The 15940-nt window shown below is 38.2% G+C and overlaps 1 protein-coding gene across 2 annotated transcripts in view; it reads right to left on the bottom strand.

Moving 5' to 3' along the window:
• wnt3a (wingless-type MMTV integration site family, member 3A) overlaps positions 1 to 15940 on the bottom strand; it is a 72802-nt gene that overhangs the window by 25665 nt on the left and 31197 nt on the right. The window contains exon 1 of one of the 2 annotated variants that reach the window (XM_043687938.1): positions 6974 to 7054. The exons of the other annotated variant lie outside the window; for it this stretch is intronic. The gene's annotated coding sequence lies outside the window, so the exon portion shown is untranslated. Of the gene's footprint in view, positions 1 to 6973; positions 7055 to 15940 lie in introns of those variants that run through there. 2 annotated transcript variants of the gene reach the window in all.

The following is a 15940-nucleotide window of genomic DNA, read 5'->3' as shown; positions in this document are numbered from 1 at the left end:
GCGGAGGAGCGGGAAGTGGAGGAGATGCGGTGGAGGGCATTGTCGATCATGTCTGGGGGGAAATTGCGGTCTTTGAAGAAGGAGGCCATCTGGGTTGTACGGTTTTGGAACTGGTCCTCCTGGGAGCAGATGCGGCGGAGGCGAAAGAATTAGGAATATGGGATGGCGTTTTTACAGGGGGCAGGGTGGGAGGAGGTGTAGTCTAGGTAGCTGTGGGAGTCGGTCGGTTTATAGTAAATGTCCGTGTTGATTCGGTCGTCCAAGATAGAAATGGAAAGGTCTAGGAAGGGGAGGGAGAAGTCTGAGACGGTCCAGGTGAATTTGAGGTCGGAGTGGAAGGTGTTGGTAAAGTGGATGAACTGTTCAACCTCCTCGTGGGAGCACGAGGCAGCGCCGATACAGTCATCGATGTAGTCGAGGAAAAGGTGGGGGGTGGCGCCAGTGTAGCTGCGGAGTGTCATTAGTGCTCATTACAGTGCAAACTACGTACTCTCTTGGGACATGTCACCACATTTCCCTCACCTGCATCAGCACTAACAGCTCCCACTTCCATCCCACTCAATCTCTCCTTTTCTTGTATTCAAGAAGAAAACAACCATAATAGGATTGAGAGCCAGCTTGACTAGTGAGTGCACAGAGATCAGATCCTCACCCCCTCTGAGATTTTAGATCTCAGCAATGCCTGGAATGGGTCCTGTTGCAGATTCTGAAATATCCAGGCCTCAGACACCAAGTACGAGACATTGTTCATTCTGATTAACCCCGCCTGGAATGTATTGTTAACATACCACAACGTCGACCCTTTGTCACAATGCATTCTCTCTTTTGTCTCTTGCAGACCCCAATGGGATGTCCAGTGTGACTGCTGTTAAGAGTTTTGCCCTGCAAGATATACCCTTTTTCACCTCAGAGGAAGACAGAATGGCTCCATCAGAGGAGATACCAGTAAGGCTGCCTCCTGCACCCTCAACCAATACAGAAACTGACAGCTTGGTAGGAACGTTGGCTAGATTAGAGTCAGGAGAACCTCTTAGTGAGCACTTCACTGCCATGTCTCCGCAGCTGGCCAAGGGAGAAATGCCCCAGGCAGCTGGCACTCAGAGGTCTGTCGTAGACCAGGCACTAACTCAGCTCAAGGCACAAAAGAACCCTCATGGTGTCAGCAATGCAGAACTTCATTGACCTGCATGAACAGACACAGGAGCAGCAGGCAGGTCTGTCGGGTGCACTGCACAACCTGACAAAGGCTGCAGGACTGCAGCAGTGTTGTTTGAACCCTGTTGTCTCTGGTATGCAAGTGTCTGGCTGCCTCCAGGAGCACCAGATCTAGCTGTCTCAGAGGTCTGCTTGAGTAATCCATGGTCCTATACTCCAATACTTCAGCTACAAGATAATGAGGGACCTTCAGCTTACCGCAAGTTTCCCTTCATTACAACAAAACAGAGTAGTGCTAGTAGGTATGGAGCTGGAGGAGGAACCACATACAGGCTTTCCTCAGAGTATTATAGAGGTGGCCGGCTCCTCCATCTCCACTCTGGCTGCCACCCTCAAACCAGTGGTAGTCCAAGCCAAGGATGGTGCATCTGCCTCTGGGCAGAACACATTCAGCATGTCTAGTCTCTCAGGACAAAAATGACCCCAGGATCACCTGACCAAATCTCCTCCACCCTAGCTGTGGAACGTGGGACTGCACTGAGATGTACTGGGATGGAAAGAAATAAGCAGACCTCATGAGGTCACATGGGTAGCCTGGGTGCCACGTCACTGTAAATGGTTGTTTCCACATTGTAGGGATTTTATATTTTAAAAAATGTAATCTACATGAACTTTAGGCAGCACATATGTCCACAGATATGGCTGAGGATAACATGCTAGACAAGTCCATCAGGGAACTTCTCACTCATTTACCACCAACCTATTAGAATGCTGGGCTTCAGCAAATTTTTCTTCGCATGGAAGACTAAGCTTAGCAATGCTTTTTGTGAAGACAAGTTACCAATTCTGGATGATGCAAGGAGCTTCAGTTTTAGAGCATCAGACACTCTAACCTATCTGATACCGCTGTTGGTTAGGAGAGTGCACCAGAAGGATAACATGCTGACCAATACTAAAGATACCACATTTAATTTGTTGCTTTCTACGCAAGGTGATAATATGGAACACACAAATCTTAAGCAAAGCAAATTTATATTTGCTCCAAATCCACATATTATTTGCAATAGAAGTAGTGTACCTCCATGTTAAACCGAGAAATGCTGATTGGATTGAACCTGCACATCAAGTTTCAAGTGGATGCTATAATTAAAATATTCATTTCTGGAGGACAACTAATTACCAAGAAATTTGAAAAGAAAGGAATAAATGTTTTTTGGATTAATTATAAGAATGGATTTTTGTTTGCAAGCTATCCATTACAACATAAAATTACACATTCTTAATTATTTTGAAGTGTTGAGACCTTCGTTATTTGAATCAAATTTTTTATCATTTTGCTTTTGGAGCTGTGAACTGTGAGCTGAGAGCTGAAAGTTACCTTTAAGACTATGAGTAGCAAAGAAACAAATATTTACTTATAAAGCCAGACCTGTAATTTAATTGTAGGCTGATTCTTGTTCAAAGAATGTAATGGATGTTTCGGTTTTGGAGATGCATTGTGCTCAAACAGATAGCAAATAACTGTTAACTGGGGCCTCACAGGGAAATAACAAGTCATTCAAAGAGAAACCAAAGTTTGAACTGTTTTTAAGTCAGGAGAATGGTGCCTGCAAAAGCTACTGGACAGAGATTTGATTACTTCCGGGTTGTCATAGAGTCATAGAGATATACAACACGGAAACAGAACCTTCGGTCCAACTTGTCCATGCTGATCAGATATCCGAATTCAATCTAGCCAGCACCCGGCCCATACCTCTCCAAACCCTTACTATTCATATACCCATCCAGAAGTCTCCACCACTTCCTCTGACAGCTCATTTCATACACGTACCACTCTCTGCGTGAAAAAGTCACGCTAAGGTCTCTTTTATATCTTGCCCCTCTCATCCTATGCTCTAGTTCTGGACTCCCCCACTCCAGGGAAAAGACTTTGTCTATTTACCCTATCCACGTTCCTCATGATTTTATAAACCTCTATAAGGTCACCCCTCAGCCTCCGACACTCCAAGGGAAATTGCGCCAGCCTATTCAACCTCTCCCTATAGCTCAATTCCTCCAACCCTGGCAACATCCTTGTAAATCTTTTCTGAACCCTTTAAAATTTCACAACATCCTTCTGATAGGAGGGAGACCAGAATTGCATGCAATATTCCAAACGTGGTTTAACCAATGTCCTGTACAGCTGCAACACTACCTCGGACCTTACCATTAAGTGTATAAATCCTGCTAAGATTTACTTTTCCAAAATGCAGCACCTCACATTTATCTAAATTAAACTCCATCTGCCACTTCTCAGCCCAATGACCCATCTGTTCAAGATCCCGTTGTAATCCGAGGCAATCTTCTTCGCTGTCTACTCCAATTTTGGTGTCATCTGCAAACTTACTGACTATACCTCTTATGCTCACATCCAAATCATTTACATAAATATGAAAAGTAGTGAACCCGGCACCGATCCTTGTGGCACTCCACTGGTCACAAGCCTCCAGTCTGAAAAACAACCCTCCACCACCATCCTCTGTCTTCTACCTTTGAGCAAGTTCTCTATCCAAATGGTGAGTTCTCCCTGTATTCCATGAGATCTAACCTTGCTAACCAGTCTCCCATGGGGAACCTTGTTGAACACCTCACTGAAGTCCACATAAATCACATCCACTACTCTGTCCTAATCAATCCTCTTTGTTACTTCTTCAAAAAGCTCAATCAAGTTTATGAGACATGATTTCCCAAGCACAAAACCACGTTGACTATCTCTAATCAGTCCTTCCCTTTCCAAATACATGTAAATCCTTTCCCTCAGGATTCCCTCCAACAATTTGCCCACCACCGAGGTCAGGCTCAGGATTCCCTCCAACAACTTGCCCACCATCAATATCAGGATCACTGGTCAATAGTTCCCTGGCTTGTCCTTACTACCTTTCTTAAATACTGGCACCACGTTAGTCAACCTCTAGTCTTCCGGCACCTCACTTGTGACTATCGATGATACAACTATCTCAGCAAGGGGCTCAGCAATCACTTCCCTAGCTTCCCACAGAGTTCTAGGGTAGACCTGATCAGGTCCTGGGGATTTATCCAATTTTATGTGTTTCAAGGCATCCAGCACTTACTCCTCTGGAATATGGACATTTTTCAAGATGTCCTCCCACTATCCTTATTTGAAGTGCAGAGAATAGAATTTCTGAAGAATTAAGTGAATATCCCTCAGAGTCCACTGCAAACAACTTACACGCATTGTTGCCTTCAAAAACCAGGCAATACACAATCCCATGTGCCTCTAATATTACAGATTTTGGATTCTGCTTAAGTGAACTGGCCTGTTACACCTCTTTTAGTTTATCTTTTGATTTATCTCTTAAGTATGTCTGTTTGTCTGTTCAACTTTGAGAGAGTGGGGATGCTAAAATCGACGAAGATTTGGTTTGAATCATAGATGTTAAGTCGGTCACTTCGTGTTTTAATTTTGCTATGCTAATGCAACACTATGATCAAGAGGATGTTAATTATTTTGATTAAACTCTAAACCTGATGTGTGATTTTGGTTTTCACAAAGTCTGATTATTCAAAATGTCTGGTTAGGAATAATTGGGTTCAATTTTGTGTCATTGAATGTTTTAGTTTTACTGTGTTGTGAATACAGGGATAGGGAGTCTGATTTGATTTGTAACATAAATATATGTTCACTTTTCTTCTTCATCTGTGTATGTGAATGTCTGTTTAACCAAAGTTACAGCAGTGAAGGTACAGAGCCCAGCCATCCTTAGCACTACAAGATGATTGATAGAAGGTGTGAATTGAGCAGCTCCTGTACCATGTGCAGACTATGGGAAAACCAAGGCATCTGCTATTTCAGTGACTTGGGTCAATCTTTCCAAGTAACTGACTATTGCTGTTGCATCATAACTATTGGTGGAATTGACTTGTTATGTTGCATGATGTGGTAGGGAGGACTTGGGGCCAGTATATGGACTGCTGACAGGAGGTTAATGTCTGACATTTACAGACAGCGTGTGCTGTTCGTAAGTAAGTGTCAGCTTTAGTGCATGCATGTCTGTGTAATGTTGCTGTTTTTTGAAGGACCTCACACCACTTGAAATTGATGTCCCCTCTCTCACAGAATGTGTATTTGCAGCCAGTTTCCTCTTTATTTGGACTTGTTATTTCCACCATGATGAGGGACAACACCAGTTACTTCTCAAACAGAAAATTTCAGGCTCAACCTCTTAGTATTGATAAATTCCAAATGTAACATTCCCTTCTTGGTAGCCCTCCCCATCAAATGCATACATTGTGAACGATCAAGTCCCCATGCATCCCATTTATCTAAATCTGTGTTTGTCCACTTTACAACCTTAACTCCAGGATATTGAGTAAACTTGCCTATTCAAGTATCCCCTTGCACACCCCTATATCATAGCCAGGATGTGGCTTACTGTCAATGATTCGTTTACTAGTGAGAATCTCATCTCATAATCTACACTTGGTTAGAAAATGTGACATTTTAATCTTCACATCTAACATTAACTCACTCAACATCTCACTTGATTTTCCCAAATTTCTCACTATAGCCCATGTTATTCAGAAACTGTGAAGATTCTGCCATTAGTTTTGTTAACCATCCAGATGGTTATTTCTTCACACAGTCAACTAAGTACTGAATTGAAAAATCACATATTTTAAAGATTCAGACAATATCATAACAGACCTCAGTAGTAAAAAGAGGAATTTATTCACCTCTCCGTACTTGGTCATAACATTAATTACAGTCATCCAAAATTAAGGGGAACTCAAGATATGGTCAACCACCTGATAAAGGAGTGGTGGTCTGAAAGCTAGTGCTTCCAAATAAACCTGTTGGACTATAACCTGGTTGTTGAGTGATTTTTAACTATGGTAAAGTAAGATAATGAGCATCATATTTTTCACTAAAGTTGTTTGCAAGTATGCTGGAGTTAAACTCTTACACACATGCACTGCAAGTTATGCTGTTATAAGTGCAAAAGACAAGATTAAATACTTGAAAGCATGTTGGCTAAAATCACCAAGTGAAGAATGGCTAAGAACTTTCCCAGTTGAAACTTTATTGCTGGAACAGCACAGCAGGTCAGGCAGAACTTTCCCAGCCACTTATAGTGCTGATATATATTTTCAAAATTGTCAACATTATAATATGCCAATAAGGACCAAAGATAAAGTATGCAGAAAACAAAGCAAAATAAAAATGTACCAATAATCAAATATACCACTCTTACACGAACACTGAACTATAGTGATGCACCAAACCTAACCATTCTTTCAATGCATCAGCAGTAAAGTATATCTACAACACATCAGTCTTACATTTTTCCTTAATTCACTCCAATTTAATTCCAGCTTTAAGTAGATCTAAGTCAACACTGAAACATTCGAGGGACACTTGAACCCTGATTAAAATTTACCAGCATCACGCTAATATTAAATTATATCAGCAGTTTGCCAACCTTGAAGTACACTTGGAACTCAAGTTTGAATTAGGCATAATTAGGGTTTGTGCATTGAAATAATGTTAAAGATTAAAAATTGAGGGATATACTTTTCTGATAAAATGGAAAACCCTAACAGAACAATTCTTTGAAATAAAAGTCTCACATCAAGCCTACACGTTTAAAAAAGTTAAACAATAGAAACCACATTATTCAATTTGTTCCGGCAGAATGATTTCACTGTTACTTAGGATTGCTAACCCAGCTGAGTATTTTGTTCTATAATTTAACATCTGTAGCATAATATTTAGTTAAAGATAAGATTGAATAATTCACACTAAAATAATTAAACTTACCAATAAAATTAATCACTTAATGTTAGAAATCCCTCCACAGAGGCCTGCCCCTTTTTCTGTGGCCTAGGGCTTGAGTTCTGCTTCAGTCCCAGAGTCGGAAATTTCACCCGATCCTTGGGTGCTGGGGAATTCAAGCTTCTGTGGATAAATTCTGTATTGAGAGAGAGATGTATCATGGGAGTTGTTTTTTACCCTGCTCATGTGGAACGACAATACCCAGAGTACACCAGAAAATGGTGTCACAAGAGAAAGTTCACAAATAATGGCAAAATGTGGAAGTATGGGCCGTGTTTTTTTTAAAAACTGTTTTCTAGAATTTAAAATAACAATTCTTAACTAAAGTGTTGATTGATGTTGTTGAGAAAGACGATGGTTTAATAAGAATAGGTCATAAGAAATAGAATCATTAATTATGATTATCATTAATAGGCATTTGAGCTTACTCAGCCATTTAATAAGATTGTGATTGATTTGATTGGGTCCTTTGCTCCACTTTCCTACCTGTCCCCAATAACCTTTGAATCCCTTGAAGTTCAAAAGTCTGTGTAACTTAGACTTGAATATATTCAACAGCTGTCTAGGGAAGAGAATTCCAAAGAATATGATTGTCTCTGAGAGAAAAAAATCCTCCGCATTGCTGCCTTAAGAATGATATGCATTATTTTGAAGCTGTCCACCCAGGTTCGACAGGAAAGATCTTCTCAGCATTTGCCCTAGCAGGCCTCCTTAGAATCCTTCATCTTTTTGTAAGTTCACCTTTCGTTCTTCTAATTTCATTGAGTACTGATCAATCATTCCGCTTTATTCTCAGGATCAATGAAGTAAACCTTCTCTGAACTGCTGTTCATGTAAGTATATCACAGCTTAATTAAAGAGCCTAAATTGTACGCAATTCTGCATGTACAGTCTCAGCAATGCAGTATAGAATCTGAAAAGCATGTTTATGAGTTAGCTTAATGCTGACTTATGTCTCTGTGGTTCATTTGACTTAATTGCCTACGTTTTCATCACAAAGTTCAAGAATCTGGTTTTTGCACAGACAAATATCTTCCATTTTTATCCTATTTTCCTATCAACCTGTTCAGAGATGTTGTTACACACTTATGGAGCAGTGGGGCATGAACTTGGATCCCTCAGTCCAAGAGTAGGGACACTACCGCTGCGCTCCCATTCTTCCTTTTTAAATAATATGACAAGGACAGTTTTAGCAATAACTATTGATCAAAGAACAGTGAAATACAATCTTTAAGAGAGAAAATATTGGAGAGAGGGAAAATGGATAAATAAAATAAATAAAATTGCTGTAACTGTAATAAATCCTATAAACTAATAGGTAAAACAGCAATACAAATACAGTAATTATAATTGAGACAGAATTTGGAGAAAATAGAATAAAGTTTTGTAAAGGGATCTGTAAATTGTGCATAAATATTATATCAATTAGACTTGTACCTCTTAGCTGTTAAAACATATTTTAATATGTCAAGTGTATGAATAACGTTTATTTATGGTACAGCAAGCCTGTGATCAACCTGCTACTGAGCTGTACTAAACATAAGGAAAATCAAACCAGCTTCAGGCTTAGCTGCAAGCAATACTTCAAGAGATCCTACCAGTTAATAACATAATATATTATCAAAACACCAATATAACAATAAAGCAGCACCAAGTCAATGTTATAAAAGCAACACACTGTCATTTAAACATTCTAATGTCTCTAATATAAAATATACCAGCAGGACTGTGATGTATCAATATGAGAAAGTAAAGTATGCATTTGAAGTTTTCTACTGGTTATTTTGAAGTGTGTTCTACAAGGTTTAGGACAATTGATTTTTTTACAGGTTCTGAGTGAGAATGTAAATAACAATAATAGCGTAGAATGCATTATTTCAAAAGAGAAAAATCATGGAAGGACTGAACTATTCTTTGTACAAGTAGGGGAAATCTGAGCTTAAGTATCAAATATAAGGACAAACATTATGGAAATAAATAAATTGCATTTTTTCCTGATGTCAGGATTTCCTAGAACACTTTATATGTAATGGAAATGAAGGCATTTTTTTAAAAAATGCAGTCACTGTTGTATTATAGACATTTACAATAGTTGCAAGGTTCCACATATAGGAATGTAGTATTGATCAAATAATCTGCTCAGTGATATTGTTTGAGGGATAAATATTGGCAAGGACATCATTGCTCCTCTTCAAACAGAACCAAGGGAATTTTTTGTCACCTTGAAAGAACAGATGGAGTTGAATGTCTCAGCTGAAAATTAACAACACAGCATCCCTTCAGTGTTGCATAAAACGTTGGCATTAACATTGTGCTCATGTTCTGGAGCTGGACTTGAACCTATTTATCTCAGAGATGAGAGCGCTACAGTACATTTAAGGACTCAGATATTTGCAAAAATAGTGTGGAAGCTGTGCTAAAACAACCCTAAATTTGGCGTATCTACCTTCTTCAATTGAGCAAGTAGTATGGTTTTTTGAACATTATAGATAAGTCCTGAATTAAATTCTGTCTCTCAAAGGCTTCAGATCTTGTACTTTTTTAGAACTTTGTATTTGTAGATTGATAACTTGAGAATCATGGAAACATAGTTTGGGGAATGCATTTGCTGAGACATTCCTAATAGTAATAAATACGGGGGAAACATCATTCACTAGTTGTTCCCACCTATTGAAACAGCTATCTGATTATTTTTAATGCATTAATTTTTCCATCGGCCACCATTTTATTTTCTTGAAATTTTACAATTTGACAATTTTTAACATTACATCCACTCAAGGAAATCACATTGATGGTACATAAAACTTGTTTCAAATTACACTGGATTGAATTCTGTAGCTAAATGAGATGAAGAAGATAGGGAGGTTAAAGCACCACAAAAGTATAACGCAGAATATCCTCACACAAATCAGAGGGGGCAAGCTAACATATCTTTTCTCCCTTGTGACTCTTGTAGCAAACAATTTGAAGAACTCCAACGATGTACCAATGTTATATCCACACCATCAATGAGATATCCAGAAAAATATCAATGATAAAAGTCCATGTGGACAAAATATATATCTGCAATATATCAATCCTCACATATAGAAATATGATAGTAATAGGAAAATCCATCAACCAATCATTTTTCCATTAAAATGCCTTCAGCAGATCAATAAAACATAACAGAGCACTAATTATACAAATCACACTTCACCAGAATATAACAACATTGCAACCCAGTACTAATATATTAAGTGGAACACTCCAATATGAAATATACCAGTGATATCTCAAAGATATCTCAGCACTAAAACATATCAGAAATATGCTAGCGCTAAAATATACACTGCAATACATCATCGTTATATCCAAGAAGCAAGTCATTCAAGCCAAAATGCCCATTGTTCTCCCTACTCTTTCTTCATTGAATCCTACCAACGTATCCTTCTTTTCTCACACATGCAACTATCTAGTTTCCCCAAATTCAGCTATAATATTTACCACAATCACAGAATCTTACATACAGAAGAAGCTTTTTGGCCTATCGAGTCTTTACCATCAAAAGCATACTGCTACCTACACTGGTCCCACTTTCCCACACTAGGCCCATAGCTTTGAAGGTTGCGACACTTCAAGTGCTCATCCAAATACTTTTTAAAGGTTGTGAAGTTTCCTGCCTCAACCTCCCTCCCAAGCAGTGCATTCCAGATTCCCACCACACTCTAGGAGAATTTGTTTCCTAAAATCTCTTCTAAGCATCCTGCCTTTCACTTTAAAATCTTTGCTATTGACCCTTCCTGCTGCTTTTTACCTTGTGCGTGTTCCTCATAAACTTATATACCTTTATTAAAGTCCCCTATCAGCTTTTTCTGTGCTACAGAAAATAACCCGAGCTTATTCTGCTTCTCTTCATGCTCCATTGTAGGCAATATCCTGGTGAATCTGTTTTGTACCTCTTCTAGTTCCATCAAATCCTTCCTATAATCCTTCCTACAGCTTCAGCATGACCTCCCTGCTCTTATAATCTATTGCCATGACTGATAAAAGCCCATATGCTTTATTAACTACCCTATTAACATGTCCTGCTGTCTATGAACAAGTACGCCAAAATCCTTTTGTTCCTCTATGCTGCTTTCTACTGTCATTTCCTTGTGATAGTGAGTTCCACATTTGTATACATTCCTTCAGTAAACAAGTTTCTCCTGAAGTTCCTCTTGAATTTAGAGTTATTTTGTTATGTATCTGTAATATCTTCTCATGGTCATTTTACTAAATCCTTTCAGAATCTCAGCCTTCTGCTTTCAAGAAAAGAAACCTAGGCTGTTCAAAATAGGTATAGTCTTTCAGTTCTTATATTAATCTAGTAAATCTATCTTCTTCAGTGGTATTGTATCCTTTTTGTAATGTGAAGAGTAGAATTGCTCATAGAACACCTAGGGTAGGTGTTTACTATGCCTCACCAACCAAAATAAGCGTGGACCCTCAATATTGGCTTCCCCACATCCATTTAATATTGAGTGAGTCATTCATTGGTCAAGGGTGAGTCTCTTTCCTCATTGGAAGGGGAAGTCCCACCTTGCATAGCTGCCAGCCAATCGAATGTTCAACAAGGAGATTGGTGTTACCCAAGCCATGGTAAAAGAGGAGGGAACTCTGTCCCTAGAAGGGTTCAAACTCAATGAGAAGAATATCAATTATAAAAGTCCACATGGACAAAATATATATCAGCAATATATCAATCCTCACATGCAGCAATATAATGGTAATAGGAAAATACATCAGCCAATCATTTTTCCATTAAAATGCCTTCAACAGATCAATAAAACACAACAACAGCATACTAACTATACTAACAACACTCGATGAGTGTTGGACAGTCTGCTGGAATTTAACATTGACAAGGTACCAGGACTGGATAAAAAAGATGCATCCAAAGACGTTGAAAAAAGAGAGTGTGGCAATATCAAGGGCACTGCCTATAATTTTTTGTGTCTTTGCATGTTTTGACATATTGGAGAATTATAAACATCAAGCCCTTGTTTCAAATCTTCAGAGGCTGGGTAGCTTCTAGAAACAATTATTCAGACTATAATTAGTGATGACATTGAAAGGTTGGGTTGATTATGAGGAGTCACCATAGATTTCTAAATAGAAAATCATGCTTAACTCGCTTGTTGGAGTTTATTGAAAAGGTAGATGAGAGCAATACTATTCATGTGGTGTACATGAACGTTCAAAAGAAATTTGCTACAGTGCCACATAAGAGACTTGTGGACAAAGTTATAGCTTATGGAATAAAAGACAATAGCAGCATGGATGCAAAATTAGGTGAGTGGTAGGAAACAAAGAGTAATGGTCAATGAATTGTTTTGAAACTGGTATACATTTTCTGACAGACCTGCCCAAGGATTGATTTTGAAGCACCTTCTTTTTTCTGAAATATGTTAATGATCTAGATTGTGATGTTCGGGAGGCAATTTCAAAGTCTGCCAAACTTGGAAACTTTGTAAATTGTAAGAACAGTGCAGAACTCCAAAAAGACGTAGACAAGTTGGTGGAGTTTGCAGATATATGGCAGATGGGTTTCAATGCAGAGATGTGGGTTTCAATACACATTCGTAGGAAGAATATTGAAAAATAATATAACATTGGAGGTACAATTCTACAGGATCAAAGGGTCCTGAATGTATATGTACGCAGATCATAAGAAGTGGCAAAACAGGTGGAGAGAGCAATTAATAATGCACACTGTATCCTGCGCTTGACCAACAGTTGCATATGGTACAAAAGCAAAGAAGTTATGCCGGATAAATATAAGACACTTGTTGGGCTTCAGGTGGAGTATGGTATATAATTTTGGGTGCAAGGTTGTGAATGCATTGGAAAGAGTGGAAGGTTGTGAATGCATTGGAAAGAGTGCAGAAGATATTTCAAAGAACAGTTCCAGGATTGAGGAACGTCCATTAAGAACCCAATTGAAGAAGTTGGGACTGTTCTGCTTGGATAGAAGAAGACTAAGAGGTGATCGGATAGACATTTTAAAAACAATGAGTGTTCTGGATATAATAGACAGGGACAAATGCTTCCTGCTCATAAAAGGATCAGGAACGAAAGGGCTCAGATTTAAAGTGATTCACAGAATGCATAACTTGAGTTTGGAATGCATTGTCTGGGAGTATGATATAAGATTGTTCCATTGAGGCATCATTATTTAAACAGAAAAGAAATGCAAGGTTTAAAAGGCAGAAGATTGGTATTAAGTCATGTTGTTCATCTGGAGAGTTGGTGCAGACATGATTGACTGAATGACCTCCTTCTGGTCTGTAATACTTCTGTGATTCTATGTCTTTATAAGACGTCTTGCCTTCACACTCATCAGTGGAGACTGCAAACTTCCAGTTTAGTGTAAGCAAGGTTATTACATATACTATAATTTCTCTATTTTTAAATATCATCCTGCTGGAAATTATTCCCAGGACTTTGTTTTTAAGTCTGTACTGACCTGCATTGCTACATTTAATGTATCTGTAACCCAGATCTGTGTCTCTACACCATTTAAGTACATATTTTCCAAGGACTGTGTGGTATCCTTATGCTTGCTACCAAAATATGTGAGTATATATGCTCATTTGCTAATTACTTGACCATTCTGTAAATTCAGCAATAATTTTGAGTACTAAGTTGTGGTCCAATTTTGTATTAATTACTCCACCCACCATTTTAAACAGTCACTGCCTCCATCATCAGCACAAAGTGGCATCATTATGCACCATCTATAACTTGTGGTGTAACAACTCACCAATCTTCCTTTGACTGCCACTTCCAAACACATTGCCTCTAACACATAGCTGATTGATGGCAACAGATGAATGTGAATACTATCACCTACTATCCCAAGTGGAACTATACTGTCATTCCTTCATTGTCACTGGATCAAAAACCTGGAACTCTCTCCTTGATTGCAATTTAGTGTGGCTACACTGGATAGATTGTAGTGTTTCAAGATGATCTCAACATGATGACTCACTGCCAGCTTCTCCAATACAATTAGAAATGGGCAACAAATGGTGGTCTTGCCAGCAATGCTCATATCTCATGAATGAATGAAGGAAACTACCACCAAGATACCAATAATAACATAAACTAGCAGCACGGCAATCCTCGCATTTATGATATAACACTTTAAAACATATTTGCAACATAGCAATGCTAAAACTGACCATAACATAGTGGAGGCATTGAGGCAATATCACAGAGTCTCAGACTAACCTTCTGGAGATGTGGGTTGAAATCTCTCCATGGTAGGTATTAACATTTGAATTCAGTAAACAAAATCTAGATTTAAAAATAAAGCTGGTAACTTGGCAACCATGTAACCATTGACCATTGTTGTAAAAACCCTTCTGGTTCATTAATGGCTTTTAGGAATCTGGTCTCCATGTCATCTGTATCTGATGTAACTACATTGGATTCCAGACCCCCACGTAATAATGTGGTGAATTCTGAACTGATCTATCAAGCCAATCGGTTCAAGGATAATTAGGGATGGGGAAAGAATGGGAACCTTTCCAGTGATGCCCACATCCCATGCAAGAGTAAAGAAAAAAGCATGGCAATATTAAAATATGCAATGGGCCAAACAGCCTCTTTTAGTGGTGTAAATGATGTTTTATATTTTCAAACTCATAATACTGAAAATATATCAGTCAAATACTATTAAAGTATCCTGCTAATATAAATATTAATGCACACTAACCATAGCAAGCTCAAAGAATATCAGCTGACTTTAAAAAATGTTGTGCATTCACCTTCCATATTAAAATAGATGATACATACCTAAAATTATTACTAAATACCATTATCTAAATTTCATAGTGAATGCTTCAATATTAATTCAACATTTAGTACTAAAACGTGCCATTCAAATCTTAAAATATAACAAGCAGATCAAAAGGTCACTGATATCAATTGTACAGCACCATTGAGATGTTAAAATGCATAAACAAACATATTAGTAACAAAATTTGTCAGCAATATATTGACATAAGATAACAAAACTTTGTGAAAAAATTAAAAATAAAAACATGCTAGAATAAACCAGAGAAATACATATTAAAATAAGCACATGTAAGGTTGTAAAATAAGCTGTAGATTTAAAGATTGCAAACAAAAGGTCTACATAACAGATCATTATTTACTGTGTACTATACAAACTTGCAAATGGGAGAAACATTATGATACCTGGATCTAAAAAGTGCCTGTTCTACCCTAAATTCCCATGGACGGGCAAAGTGTCTCAAAATATGAATGACAGCAAACCATTTCATGCTCCAGTTAGGCAGTGGCTACAAAAGTTGTATTTCTCACTAATAGGGTTCTTTCATCAATCAATAAAAGGCATTCATCCTCCCACACAATTAAGCAGCATCAAGTATGAATTTTAGAGCCAGTTCAATGCCAGGTACATAGACTGTAAAATCCTAGTGATTGGCAATTTGAGCCATGTAACATGTTCCTTTGGTTTTTCATAATAGTTACAGTATGGGCCATGTTCAACTGGCCAACACTTGAGAAACCCAAAATGTTTACTGTTAGATGTGATAGGGCAGCATTTGCTGAACAATCTTGATTGTATTAATGGCTACTTTAACAACAGAATTAAAATGAGCAGTCAAACTTGTGACTTGGCTCATTTACACTAGTTGGAAACAAGAAATACAAGGACGAGTCCTTTGCAAACAAATAGATTATCTACAAACCCCTTGCACCTTTGTCGATTTACCTGGGTGTTTGGGAGTCAATAACTCCATAATACTTTCTCCGTGGCAATTCCTGAGCCAATCAGTCAGTAAAGTTGCTAACCAATCAGCATTTTTTTTTGCCCAAGATATAAGTCACTGTGATTGTTTGAAATTTGGCAGTCTTGGTTTGTTCAAATGAGTGTAATATGAAAAGTTATGGCAACAT

The sequence above is a fragment of the Chiloscyllium plagiosum genome, chromosome 4, assembly GCF_004010195.1.
Source record: "Chiloscyllium plagiosum isolate BGI_BamShark_2017 chromosome 4, ASM401019v2, whole genome shotgun sequence".
In the NCBI taxonomy this organism is placed as follows: Eukaryota; Metazoa; Chordata; class Chondrichthyes; order Orectolobiformes; family Hemiscylliidae; genus Chiloscyllium; species Chiloscyllium plagiosum.
Note: the sequence above shows the minus strand (reverse complement) of the source record. Positions and strands in the feature narration are given on the sequence as shown.